Source organism: Cupressus sempervirens, chromosome 10 (assembly GCF_028749045.1).
Source record: "Cupressus sempervirens isolate cs-2001-9-10 chromosome 10, ASM2874904v1, whole genome shotgun sequence".
NCBI lineage: Eukaryota > Viridiplantae > Streptophyta > Pinopsida > Cupressales > Cupressaceae > Cupressus > Cupressus sempervirens.
The window spans coordinates 312,289,721-312,302,530 of record NC_143127.1 but is presented as its reverse complement, the minus strand read 5'-3'; positions in this window follow the sequence as shown (position 1 = coordinate 312,302,530).

Here is a 12,810-nt window from a genome sequence, read left to right as displayed (position 1 = left end):
CAGGCGTCCTTTTACAAAAATTGGGTAAATTACCCCTTTTCAAAAGAGAGCCGAACAAACAAAACCAAAACAAATAAATCGGAAGGCAAATGACAGTTGGAGCATAAAATCTTCAATTTTGTCCTTTTCTCGAACTGCTCCCAGTTGGTAGTGCTTTGATTTCTGCGATTGCTTCCTAGAAAAATATTTCTCTTTTAGTGGGCCAATCACATTCTTTAATTATTGTTAATTCATCCACTATTTTTTGCCACTGGGCATCAGTAATCACCCTTCCTTCTATGATAAGCCTATTCACTTCAGTTTCAATTTTGAAAAGGGTATCAATTAGTTCATTGAAAAGACATCCATCAATACCATCTTGGAGGATGGACACCATTTGTGGCAAGTCTATAATGTGATCAAAAGAATTAGACCACTCATCAAAATCTTTTAACTTATCATTAGAATCAATAATAGAAGGAATCAAAGAATAGAAACCATTTGTTAGCATTTTTAATTTACTTTGGATTACTGCCAACTTCCCTGTGAAGATTTGCAATAATTCTTTCACTTTGTCCATACCTTGCTTCACAGTAATAACTTTATCTGGGAGATCTGGCTTCTTGGCTAACAAGGGTATCAACCTGTCAAAAAATTTCATATAGGGTCCCCACTATTGAAAAATAGGCTCAAGCCACCTAACTGCACCCATGCATACCTGTTCTGCAGATTGTAGACTGATGAATGTATTATAAGTATCTTGAGATATTCTTTTTAGAATGTTGATTCTATGATTTAATACATTCATCAAAATAGTTTTCTTGGTATTATTGTCAACCTGGGAAGCTTCTATTTCCACACTAATCATAGGCACTAACACTGTTGTTTCCATAAGCATTTCTTTTTTTTGGGCCTCTGCTTTTACTTTGTGCCTTCTTTCTTCCTCTTGTCTTGGTGCATGCTCTGCCTCTGCTGCTATCTTGAGCTGTTCTTTGAGGGATTTTATTTCTGTTTCTAGAATTTTAATTTTTTCCTCCAACTCCTCTATTCTTTGTTTCTCTACATGGCTCATTTTGAGCTCTTTTTTGTATGTTCTCCTGATATCAAGGCATTCATTAAATATTGCAACTAACTTATCCTCAATTTCATCAACCTTTTCCTCATTCATTAGAGCAAAATGTTTTACCAAACTGGAGATTTCATTCCCAGTAGTGCTCTCCAATGTCCACATAATCATATTGCCCTGATTAGTTTCTTCTATATCCATCATCTTAGGCTTCTTGGTGTTAGGGGCCACACTCCATACTTCTAGGGTTTTAGTGTCCACATTAAAACCTAACCCTCTTTTAAAACCTTCACTGCTAGTGGCTTCATAACTGATGGCCTTATCTTGTCTTCTCATTTGGTCCAACACAAAAGCTTTCTCAATATCCCAATGTGGTATTAGAATCATACCACTCCTATGTACTAATTCCCTAGCTTCTGCAGCAGTCATTGTTTCACTTTCAGGGTCATAAGCCAATAGTTTTTCAACTAACTCTTTATTTTTTTCTGGATCTTCTCCTGGCTTGATACTCAATGTGAGTTCATTTTGTTTGATTTAATAGAGAAAACTTTTCAATTCTGACAATTTAATAAAATCATCATCTTCAATGAATTTCTCAGATTGAATGAGCCTATCATCCAACCTTGATGCTGCAATTTGCATGTCAGTAGAAGTTTTTCCTACTTCAGTAGCCCTTTGATAAAAATAATTTTGCCTAATATCAGAAAAATACTCACTATTTTGAGACATGACCTGTATAGCTCTGCTTATCACCTTTTCAGGGATGTGCATTGTCTTTTGTCATTTATTTCGTTGTGGCATCTAGGCTGAAGTTGATGGCTGCTCTTCTTCCAAATCAATTTCTAATTGTGTATCTGGTTCAAGGGATTCTCTATTTACAACGGCTTCTTCTCCCTCTAGCTCATGAGGCATTTCTAACATAATATGATCAAAATCTTCAATCATTTTCCTCAAATTATTAGGATATGGGATTTCTGTATAAAAACCCTTAAAATCAGGGTTGGTCCTCTTCAAAGCATTTTCTACTTTCCTTATTTCTTCATATTTCCTTAGTAACTCATCTGCCTCCCCTATTGCTACTATGTTGACAATTAGGTCCTCTACAGGGATAGGCTTACTTGGAGGCAGAACAAAACCCCTAATGGTCTTAACCTCATTTGCAATGTAACCGTCAGGATCATATACCCTATAGGGCCCAATAGCAAATTTATACTAACCTAAATAGTCACTCAATTCCTCAAAAGCATTCTTGCCTATTTCAAAATATCCTACCTTAAAGGTTCTACACACAAAAGTAGGCTTATGCAGTAAGGGAGGGATCATTTCTTTATTCATCAACAAGAATTGCCAAAAGAATTCAATAATGGCCAATCTAGGGGATAGATATTTGGGCAATAGATGAGGAGGCTGTGGGCATGGAAAAAATCTGATTAAAGTACATTCTTTAAACAAAATATGCTTCCCCAGTTATGATCTAATTTTGTTTTTTCATTTAAGAAAAGGCTCCTAAGAAGAGTCTTCAAAACATTGGGTGCCCTAAAGAAAGTATGATCTAGCTGCCTCATAATAACAGAACTGAACAAATTGAAAAAAACTAGAGCATTTGAATAGAAGAAATCTTTGTGCCAGATACGAGTCCAGAGTTGCACAGGTAACTCACCAAATTCATTAGAAATTTGATCAATGAAGTCTCCACTGATGTACCCAATGTTTCTATATAGGATAAGGTGCATCAATAATGAGTAATGGTGGAACTTGAAGTCTTTCAGTTCTCCTTTCTTAGCGTCACAGATCTGCATGTGCATACTGTCAATGATAAAGGCCACATAATCATACTCCTTATGATGAAAAGGATCTTGTATGTCGCATGCCATTAGAAAAAGAGAACCATATACACAATCCTCTGCACCATCACTTCCCAATACTTTGTACAACCCATAAACTGTGTTTTTGAAATAATTTTTGAACCTACTTAGAGGTAAAAAATCTCCCACCTTTCTTGGAATTAACCTTGCCTTCTTAACTCTGTAAGGAATGTGCGGCAGCATGACATTGTTTACAAAATAGGTTTTATTCCTAGCGAACTTTCCCCTTAAGTCTGCTATGTCAATAGGTACATCCATTTGTCCCATCAATCCAAAAGCCTCAATAAAAGAAGTTCTATCCAATGTACATAATACACTCCCATTATGCCTGTGAAAAGTCCTAGTTACTGGATTGTATGACTTTATTAGGGCCTTCAATAGGTCAACATCAACGAACACTTCTAGAAAAATTAGCTTTTCCATATTTCTATTCCAAGGGTTACATATTGGCACATTCTCTGTTCTATTCTGATAAAAGTACATGAAAAGATCATATCCAGTAATTCTAGGGCATTCAACATCTGAAACAAAAGTATAAGGGTCTCTAAATATATGATCGTTTGCAAAAATGCATTTGACGACCCTGGAAGAAGTTTTAACCAGTCTTCAACATGCTTGTTTAGTTTTCTGACCGTTGTCTTCTTTTTTGTTTTTACAACAAATTTTCTTCCTTTTTCCTTCTGGTGTGACTTCTACCACATCATCACCCTCATCTTTGACTTTGAATTCTTCTTCGTGTACTTCTTCAACTTCTTGGTTGGCCATTTTTTTACTTTGTATTCTTCTGCAACTTCACAGGATACACAGAGCTCTGTAGCTTTTAAAACTTCAGAATAACACAGGAACAAGCTTCTTGAGGCTGGTAATTCAAATAAATCCTTGATGTTTTAATTATATATCTGCCAACCTTTTTAATAAATTTAGCATGCATGAGATTTAAAACTTATGATCGCAAGGTCATCATCAAGGTATATCAGCCGCAAAATTTGAATCTGATTGTACTTTTCAAAACCTTACTTTGCTTGGTTACAGTAGTTTTTTCCTTTTTGCTTATCTTTCATGATACATCAAAGGTTCTTTCTTATATGACTACCTTCCATTCTTACGCTGAGTTAAACCTTCAATCTTCGTGATGCCAGAAAAGCTCTTGATGGATCTCTATGCTCACTCGGAGAAAGCTTCAAAAAGCCCTAATCGTAGGAACGTAATGATGCTCTTACAATGTTTTACAAATCCCTTTTACATTCCTATGAAACCTTTTACCCCGTAGGATCTCAAGCCCTGTTACTATGTATCTCTGCCTCTACAATTTAATATTCCTCGTGCAAGCGTAAAACCCTCATTCAAGTTGTTTTGGTTGCCTTTACGCTCCTACGTGCATGTATCTGCGGAGACCTTGGAAATTCCTTCTACGTTATTCCGTTTACATCATTTCCCAGAGCAGTGTAAGGCTTCAAAATTTTATCTCCCACTCTTACGACTCAGCTTTATTTGTATCACCTGAGAGCCCTCTCAACTACTATTGCGATCTCACGTCTTCCTTTTGTCATATGAGCGTAAACCCCTTTTACTAATTTTCCTTCTCGCCTCTTTACACTTACACGCTGAGACTGGATCCGTAACCACAGAGGAAAGAAAAAATAGCTATTCATTCATACACTTAACCTACAAATGTAAGGGTGTAATATCAAAAGCTTAAGTCATATGCCACGAGGGATGGGCCCATCTGACATAAATGTTGTGTCTCCATCTGATTTGCTGCAACTGGGCCCTTCTAACACTTCAACAGGTCCCACATGATTCCTTCACCACTAAGAACAAAGCTTTACGATTGTCTGCAAACCTAAGAATCGTAGACACGTAAACACCATGAAACCTTGCTTTTGTGCTTACGAAAAAACCTTTACTCATAACACTGTGATACCCTCGTGTGCCCTTCAAATCATGCTTAATGGCTTTACGCTACCCATTGAGGTGCATACGCGTAGGTCACATTGTAGGCTTCCCCGCTCTTTCGCTCAAGGTATTTACTCGTAAGCCTGCAACGAGAGCTTTTCTAGGTGTGATAAATCCTTTACGCCTCTTTGCTGTATCAAAAAGTGTGGCCATGGAAAACAAAAACAAAAGGAATTTCATTGTTACGTGAATCCTCACACTGTAAGAATGTAAAGGACCAACTTAAAACATTTTACAACTTCTTCTGAGAAATTCAAAAGGGATGCCATCAATTTCAGACCTAGGACAATATCATGGGTGTTTTTAGGAGATCAACTTGGAGAAATCAACAGACTCTAGTAACATATGAAATAGGGCAAGACTTAGGGCAACCTAAGAATTCAAATGATTTCTCACCATGATTTTAAAAAACAATTTAGGTTTGAAAATCAGACCAATAGAGACCACAACAAATAGCCCCAAAAAAAGGAAGAAATGACCAAGGCATTTCTTCATTAGCAAACATTCTTCCAGTGTGTGTCAAACACCAACCGAACTTCGAACACCTCAAGCGTATCTCAGATGACCTTGTAATCCAAATTTCTGAAGTCAAAAACTTCAAACTCAGTGTGTGCATTGTGTATTCATTCTCTTTGATGTATCAAGATGTGATCAATCAAAGTCATCTATCAACTCAAGACAATCTTCTACCCCTCCCAACTCATTCATTCAGAATTTCCACGAAGGCTCTTTGTTAGTCAATTGCTTGACCAGATAAGAGAATCAGTTCGAGGGCTCTTGGCAGGATGTCATGTTGCTTTTAATTTTAGGCCTTTTGCATAATTGCTCCATATCATTTAAAACATTACTTTTGATGAAATAATACTTTTGACTGCAAGGCACTTTGTTTTGTAACATATCTCTAGCCATTTCAGATCGATAGAATCCTTCTGACTTAACACCGTCCCCATTTTTTATTTTTTAAAAAAATTATTATTATTATTATTTAAATTTTTGTATCTTGACTATGCTTAGATTGTGTAGTCAGGAGATTAGTGTCATTTCTTGGATTCGATCTCTTATGAACATCCCTTGCGTTCCTCTTTTAGAACTTTTTAAGAAACTCTTACGTAGAACAATGATCTTAGCAACCTTTCAAGGAGACCCCTCTTGTTTGAGCTAGTTAGAATTTGGATCATTTCTCATCATCTTTGACTTGAGATTGAACAACACCTAACACAATCAAATCTTTAAATTTTCAAGGTGTTGAGAGCTTGTTGATCTAGGCTTCTGATTTCCAAACTAAAAGTCTATTAATTCGACAAGAGATGTCTGTTGCTTGGTTGGTATAAAACACCCAATCATCCAAACGTTTTGACGAAGAAATACCTCCTCCTAAAATTGGGACCAAAGAGTGGTTAGTGAAATCTTGAGAAAAAATCCCAAGTACACCTTACCCCCTAGGACTAACCTAACTTTAAAAGAAAACAAACGACTGAAAGAAAACACACAACTTAGAAAAAGGGAAACACACTTGTAGAAGTAAACACTCTTGCAGAAATGAAAATTTAATCTACATGCAGAAATGAAACCAAACTATTTTTTTTTTTTTTTTGGTCTTAGGCTTCAAAATAATGTTTCAAAAATTTCCCATTTATGGGAAAATGTAGAAACTCCCCCTGTAAGGAACTTAGCCTAAATGTGTTTTCTCCTAGAATTTTTGCAATCTGATATGGGCCTATCCACAAGCATTAAAACTTGGTGTGGCTTCCCAGCTTTAATTTCGCCTTATCCCAAACTAGGACTAGGTCAAAAATTCTAAAGGATTTTATCGTGTCCCTCTTGTCGAACCATCTCTTAACAATGACTTGATGTTTAGCCATGTTTTCTAATGCAGTTGTTCATTTCTCATCCATTTCCAAAAGATTCCTTAGTCAAATTTGTACTCTGTCAGTGTCATCAGCATACCCACTCATGAATTTTAAAATAGGAATCTTTAGATTGAGTGAGAATATTAGTTCTTACCCATAAACAAGTAGATAGGAAGAAGTACACAAGGCCTTTTTCACTCTGACTTGATCTATCCACAAGGCATATTTCAATTGTGTATGCCAATCCCTAGGGTTCTCCTTTAACCATCATTTTATCATAGTGATTAAATTTTTGTTTGTACACTGTGCTACCCCATTTCCTTGCAGGTAGTAATTTGAGGAGAATCTGATGATGACTTTGTTTTCAAATGCCCATTGTGTCAAAAATGTAGATGCAAATGCAGATCCATTATCACATACAAGAGTGAATGACATTCCAAATGTAGTAACAATATATTCTTCCAAAACGTTTGTCACCACCTTAGTAGTCCAATTTTTGAAAGTCTCTATCTCTGTCTATTGTGTGCAGTAATCCATAGCTGTAAGGATGAATGCATGTCTAGTTGATGATGGTGGGTTTACTAGACCAATGAAATCCAGTCTCCATTTTGCAAAAGGGCGCACCTCGTATACCGGTTACAGTGGCATTGTTGGGTGCCTCTCTTTGTTAGCACTAGTTTGGCATGTATGACAAGAATGCACATGTTCAAAAGTATCCTTGAATATTGAGGGCCAAAGTTAACTTGATCTTAAAATCATGTGAGTTGTTGCTTCTGTTGAACCATGTCCCATACCATACTTATCATGAGAATGTTCTAGGACATCCCTAGCTTCTTCACATCCTAAGCATTTCAAATAAATCCCTTTGTAGTTCCTTTTATACGACTTGTTACCAAGTAATTTGTAAGACTCGCATTTCATCTTAAGTTCCCTACGTTGTGAACTATTCATCCATTTGGGGCATTGATCTTGTAAGAGATAATAGACAATATCCCAGTACCACACATCTGTCACCACACCTTGATTGATATCAACTTGTGATACAACCATCTTCTTTTGATCATCTTCATTAGTTTCATCATCAAATTTGAATTCCTTTTGATTTCCTTCTTGGGTTTCAATGATGATTTTGGATAATCATTGGCCTCTAACTAATTGCATAGGTTGAATCTCTAGATCAAATTCTTGAAGTATTGCCATCCACTTTCCTCTTCTTTCACCGTGTTCATTCTACATCAAAAGCATCTTTACTGCTAGGTCAGGTACAATTGCATACACCTTAGTTTTGAGTATGTAGTGACAGAACTTCTTTACTGCCTTGATCAATGCAAAGGACTGTTTATCAAGATTTGAATATTTCAACTCAACATTCTTTAGAGGACAACTCATGAAAGCAATGGGTTGTTCATCCTCCTCTCTTTTTTGCATCAAGATCCCTACATAAGAATGTTTGAAAGCAAAGGAATAGATCTTGAAAGGTAACTCATAATCTGGACTTACCAAAAATGGGGCTATGAAAATGGAAACCTTGATATCTTGGAAGGATTTCTTTATCTCTAGTACCAATTCTATTTGAGCCCCCTTTTTGAGTAAATCATTGAGGGGGTGGACTATCTCTATGAAACCACTTATGAATTTGTGTACAAATTTTATCTTTCCAAAGAAAGATTTCAATTCCTTCTGATTGTGAGGAGGTGCTAACTTCAAAATAGACTCAACTCTATCTAGATAAATGGAAATTCCAATTTCAAAAATGACATGACCCAAGAGCTTCCCTTTAGTAACACCGAACGAACATTTCTTGGGATTGAGTGATATGTCGTACCTACGACATCTATTGAATACCTTCCTCAAATCAGCAATATGAGTACTTCAATCTTTTCAAAAGATAGTCAAGTCATCCATGTAGATAACTATACACCTGTTTATCAATCATTTGAAAGCTGCATCCATTGCTCGTTGAAATGTAGCTCCCGCATTAATCAACCTGAAAGGCATCCTTCTGTGGGCAAATGTTCCCCACTTGGTTGTGAAAGCAGTCTTTAGCCTATCTTCTTCATCGACCATCACCTGGTTATATCCTGAGTAATCATCTAGGAATGACATCATCTTTGAACCATTAATGATTTGCAACACCTCATCTAATGAGGGTAGAGGGTAGTTATCCTTCTGAGATGCCAAGTTCAAGTTACAAAATTCAACACAAAGGTGAATCTATTTGGTCTTTCTCTGTATAGGGACCAAATTTACTATCCAAGTAGAATGATGGATAGGAAATATGATCTTAGCATCCAATAGTTTCTTAACTTCTTTCATAATCAATGGTTTAATTATCGAATTTATTTGTCGTTGTCTTTGTTGGAAAGGTTTAGCATCTGGTTTCAATGGGGTGTCATGTGTGATAATCTCAGGATCATAAGTATTTAACTCTTCATAGCTCTAAGATTTAACATCTTTATACTCAGTGAGCAACTTGAGCATGTCATCCCTTTCCTTTTGATTGCATGCTTTTCCTATTTGCACCATTTTTGGTTCTTCATTAGTACCTAAATTGTACAAGTCACATTCTTCGATTCCTTTCTCTTGAGTTTCCCTTCTATTGAGTGCTGATTCATCATGGTCAAAGATGCGTTCAAGTTCAACCATCCCTTTTTGAATGCTGTTGGTTTTCAAATTAAGGATTCCATCATCATCCTCAAGCTCATCATCTTCAAGCTTTTCTTCAGGTCTATCATCAATCTCTTGTCCTTGGAAATGGTGACTGCACATAATAAACTCGAGTATATGTTGATCATCTTGAAAGACCTGAAAGTTTGTGATATTGTTAGGAATGGCAGGAATGACAACTAATTCAACTGAGAATATTTTCAACTTTTTTCTTTCTACTAGTTGCAAAGCGCTAGCTGAAATAGCAAGGGTGTCTACTACCACATTATTTCTTCTTGGAATGGATTTGATGTTCAAAGCTTCAAAGTCATCCATTATATCCCGTACCCTTTTCCTGTAAGAGATTAATCTTTTGTTGTTGCATGAGTATATGGATTTTACTTGTCTTATCACTAGTTGAGAATCCCCTTCAATTATAAGAGCAGTAACTCCCTTTTCCAATGCAAAGAGAAGCCCTCAAATCAAAGCTTCATATTCTACACCATTATTAGTACATCTAAACTGAAATCGATATGCAGCATAGAAAGATGTACCTTTTGGGTTGATTAGTTTAATAACTACATCGGCTCCTAATTTTCATCTAGAACCATTGAAGCGGAGTGTCCAAACTGCATTTTCCTTGGGTTTTCTAACTTTATGCTTATTTGTCCTTAACTTTTCTTTTACTTGAGTCTTGAACGACTATTTTTTGGGAACCCATTGTAACTTTTCTCATGTAGGGCTTGATGAATCTCCTCCATACCCCATAAATAGAGGAAGAATGTGTTTTTCTTGCTTCTCCTAAATTTCCCCTATTAGCTCAGTGATTTGTTCAACTTTAGGTTCAAGATGAATGACTACTGAGGTCCATCTTTTACCTTTAACATATCGTCTTCTTCTCTAAACTTTGATCATCTAGGGAGGAGGAGAAGATAAACCTCATCCATCTAAAGAGGTATCGCTGTATGATACATTTAGATCTTCACTTTCCTCCTCAGTTTGTTCAATAAGGTTGGATGAATTCACTGAATCTTGACTTTCAATAATTCCATCACTTGGGGTCTTTGTGCTCTTGTTTTTCATTATTTGTGTCAAAACCTTTGCTACTGCTTCTTGGCATAGTGAACATTCAAACTCTGAATGACTAACTTTGTGCAACCAGCAAAATCCTGGAAGAAGGAGGATACTAGGTCAGCTTCCTCTCCTAAACAATGTAGATTAGTCACCATACTTTCTATGAATTGTGTCACGGTCTCCCTTTTGGGTATTGACACCTTAGGTTCTTCATTTTGGTCTTGAGATGTCTTTTTTGGAACCATGTTCAATACCATCACTTTGTATGAACCCAAGTCAGATTGTAAGAATGCTAACTCATTCGGGGCATTGTATGCCGTGATCATTGTTTTTAGTTTGGGCTCAACATCTATCTTGATTTGATTGTTAAAACCTTTCCATGGCAACCATAATTGAGTGAAATCTGTAGAGAACCATCATCTGAGACATTTTGTCCATTCTCTACTCAGGAGTAATCCATATGTTTCTGGGATGTCAACCACGTGTATGTCAACAATATCCTGGATCCAAGGATCAATTGTTAGTTGTATCTGCACAGCTTTCAATACTCCAATGACTTTTAGCTCTATTTTATCCAACTATATTACCACTCAGTTAGAGGGTTGAGGATTAACTCCTAGCCTTTGAGCTATTGATGATGGCATCACATTACATGAAGCTCCTGAATCAGTAAGACAATTATGAAGATTCTTTCCATATATCCTAATGCTCAGCAAAAATGGGGGTACCTCAACTTTGTCCTTGAACATAGTGGGCATCACTTCTACAACATTTACTTGTTGTGGCACTGTCTTTAGAGGGACATTATTCATTTTATGGGAAACCTTTGTATTATCCAGTGTCTTCATGAGTGCTTTTCTTTGCTGTGGACAATTCTGCAACATGTTGAACATGGACATATTGGCTTTCATTTTCTTCAGGTCTTCAACCACATTATATTTTTTTGTAGGCCAAGTAGGGTTCTTCAGTATTGTGTGCATGTTCACTTGATTCTGATACTGTGGTCCTCCTTGGGCTGGCCTTACCGATGGTGGATTTTTGCTTTCTCTAGGATCAAGTGGGCTTGGTTGCAAACCAGGAGGAATTCCATCGATCAAGGGATCCTTTTTGTTTATGAGATTATATGTGTTTTGATTATCATTTCAAAAGGAAAACATCTCATTTTGTTGAAGATTAGGTTCTTGACTAAAAGGGAATGAGAATTCTTCATTTTTCCTATTGTTCCACTTGTACATTCAATGTAGAATCATAAGATTCTAATAGCATTACATTGAATTGAACAAGAGGAGGATTATCATTCACTTGTGGGTTTTGATTCACATCCTGATTACCATTATAGTACACACCATCATTGCTAGGTATATTTTGGCCATCATCATACTGATTATACTAAATGTTGTTGTTATCAGTAGGAATGCTTCCATTATTTGGTCGAGTGTTCCATTGTCAGTTTTGTCTTTGGAAGCCATTGTTGCGATCAGGAGGACTGAAGTTGTTTCCTCCATCGTTGTTTCCTACATTGCTGTTACCATTATTGTTGAAGTTCTTGTTATAATTCTGACCAAAATTTTTGTTGTAGGGGCCAACATTATTTCTCTTGAAGTTGTTACTTTGTCCTTGAGACAATCTATGACAAGTCAATTCATTGTTCATTTGTGACATGGTCTTCTTCATCTGACCAACTTTTGAAAGGAGATTGTTATCTGCTTCCATAGGAATCATTGTCTTTTGTTCAAAGAAGGCTATTTTTTGGGGGCTCATACCCTTGATATGTTATTGCTTGAGTTTGTGGAGAAGGTACCTATTGTAATTGAATTGGGTTCATAGGTATGAACTGACTAGGTACGGTGGGTGCTCCCATAGGAACCTTTGGCATTGTAGGTATTTTTTGCATAGGAAGCATCATTCCTCCTCCATTAGGATTAGCTTGCTTTGTGAACGTGATCACTTCTGCAAAGACTTTGTCCAATGTGTCAATATTTGTTGTAGGAAGTCTTCTTAGAAAAATCACAGTAAGAGGATCCATGGCATTGAAATAAACTTGGATGGCAGCTTCAACCAAAATTGTGTATAGTGTTTCCAACTTGTGGTAGGCTATATGAAAATAATTATTGAAGCGTGAAACTATTTCAGCTGGGTCCCTTTTTATTGATATGAATTGTTGATGTATCACCGCTGGATTGATGAATGTTTTGAATTGTTCCAAAAATGATTTTTTGAAAGTGTCCCAATCTCCAATACATCTTGGTGGTAGGTTCACATACCAATTGAAGGAAATTTCCCCCAAAGAGTAGGAGAATAAATGAAGAACCACATCTTCATTAGCAATTTTCTTCTAGTTGCAAATTTCCTTAAAAATCTTGACATGATCTTC